Here is a 2,500-nt window from a genome sequence, read left to right as displayed (position 1 = left end):
GGTCCGGGAGCCCGACTGCGTCCGCTCTCCGCTTCCAGAGAGGAGGCTGTCGGACGGGGAGAGCTGGTACCGGGCTCCTGGAGCCCTGCCTGGGCAGCCTATGGAAGGGAGGGAGCCCTGGCCCTGCTGCTCTCCGAGCTCCGGCCCTGCTGCTCTCCGAGCTCCGTGCCTGCTCTGCCACGGGTCCTTTCGCAGGAGCTCCAGGGAAACGGGCTTTTCGGCCCCTGACAGAGTCCCGGCTCTCTCGCTCGCCTCGTTGGTACCTACTGATCCGGCGGAGGTGTTCTCCGGCGGGTAGCGACACGGACGGCCGAGGGCGCGCTTCACCCAGGCTTCAACCGTCTCCTCCCCGAGCCCCTGGAAGTGCAGCTGGGCCGCGGGCGCCCCGGTCCGCACTCATCTGCGAAACTTCCACAAATTGCAGTACCCGATTTGGCCCGCCGGGGGGCGCTGCCTCCGGGGGAGAAGGAGACGTGCCCGGCCCGTACGTCGGGCTCCAACGGATGCCCGCCGTGGACCCTTTATAGGCCCCATCCTGGTCCTGCCATGCTGTTATCGGAGCTCCACGGCTATCTTGTCACTAAACCTTTCGTTTGAGCTCCAGGGCTTTTTGCTTTTTGTAACCCGGTTCCTGGAGCCCTGCCTGGGCAAAATCGGATGCAAGAAGGCCCTGCCCATGCTGATCTCTGAGCTCCGCGCATCTTCTGTCACGGGTCCTTTCGCAAAAGCTCCAGGGAAACAGGCTTTTCGGCCCCGGACAGAGTCCCGGCTCTCTCGCTCGCCTCGTTGGTACCTACTGATCCGGCGGAGGTGTTCTCCGGCGGGTAGCGACACGGACGGCCGAGGGCGCGCTTCACCCAGGCTTCAACCATCTCCTCCCCGAGCCCCTGGAAGTGCCGCTGGGCCGCGGGCGCCCCGGTCCGCACTCATCCGCGACACTTCCGCGCTGGAGTCCGACGCTCGCCGGCCGCGTCCCCCGGCCCGCGGGGGCCCGGGGGGAGGCCCGACGCGTGCGGGGGGAGGCGGCGGGCGGCGGGGGCGCCCCCGCGCCACCCGACGGCGCCCCCCGGTGGCCAGAGGCGGCTCGGAGCGAGACGATCGGGGGGGGACGGCGGCGCGTGACCCGCCCCGGCCCCCTTGGCCCAGCGGACGGGCAGGCGGCTCCCGGGCGCCCCCCCCGATCCCCGCCGCGGCGCCCCCCGGTGGCCGCCTGACGCCACTGCGGGGGGTGCAGATTCCGTGTGTCCTCTCGGATAAAAACAAAAGAAACGATTCCCGTCGGGCGAAAGTAAGTGGGACGCAGGGCCCCGGGCCCCGACGGTCCGCGCGCGCGGCGCCCCCCGCTGGCCGGTCGAAGGGAGGACAAAAATAAAATGAAAAAAATTTCAAAAAAGCACTCGCCCCAAACAGACGAAAGGTACCCGGTCCGCCCGGATGAACCCTCCCCCGTGTCCCCGCCGCGGCGCCCCCCGCTGGCCAGCCGAGGTAATACACGATTGAGAGGGGGGGAGTGAAAAACAGGGGCAAAAAATGAAAAACACCCCACCCGTTTGAATGCAAAGTCCCGGAGCGGCCAGGGGTGGACGCCGGTCCGCGCGCACGGCGCCCCCCGCAGGCCAGTTGAAGGGAAGAACGGAACGAGACTTAAAGATAAAAAAAAATTTCAAAAAAGCACTCGCCCCAAACAGATGAAATGTACCCGGTCCGCCCGTGTCCCCGCCGCGGCGCCCCCCGCTGGCCAGCCGAGGTAATACACGATTGAGAGGGGGGGAGTGGAAAAAAAAAGGGCAAAAAAATGAAAAACACCCCACCCATTTGAATGCAAAGTCCCGGAGCGGCCAGGGGTGGACGCCGGTCCGCGCGCACGGCGCCCCCCGCAGGCCAGTTGAAGGGAAGAACGGAACGAGACTAAAAGATAAAAAAAAATTTCAAAAAAGCACTCGCCCCAAACAGATGAAATGTACCCGGTCCGCCCGTGTCCCCGCCGCGGCGCCCCCCGCTGGCCAGCCGAGGTAATACACGATTGAGATTAAAAAAAACCAGGCAAAAGACAAAAACACACCACCGATTTAAATGCAGTGTTCACGAGCGCCAGTCCGCGCGCGCGGCGCCCCCTGCTGGCCGCGTAAAAAAAAAAAATAATAATAATAATAATAATCCACCGTTGTGAATTTGCGATGTGTCCGGTACGGCGGCGGCGGGGAGGAGGTCTCCCCTCGTCGGCGCACCCTGGTGGGGGGAAATAAATGAAAGGGAAAAAAAAAAAGAAGAACAGCCCGGGCTCTCGCCGGCTTCCGCAGCCCGGGCTCCCTCCGGCTTCCGCGGCCCGGGCTCCGTACATACAGACAGCAAATGAAATAACGGACGGATGGATGGAAGAGAAGAACAGCCAGGGATCTCGCCGGCTTCCGCAGCCCGGGCTCCCTCCGGCTTCCGCGGCCCGGGCTCCGTACATACAGACAGCAAATGAAATAACGGACGGATGGATGGAAGAGAAGAA

This window comes from Pseudophryne corroboree, unplaced genomic scaffold (genome assembly GCF_028390025.1).
Source record: "Pseudophryne corroboree isolate aPseCor3 unplaced genomic scaffold, aPseCor3.hap2 scaffold_1826, whole genome shotgun sequence".
NCBI classification, from domain to species: Eukaryota; Metazoa; Chordata; class Amphibia; order Anura; family Myobatrachidae; genus Pseudophryne; species Pseudophryne corroboree.
Note: the sequence above shows the minus strand (reverse complement) of the source record.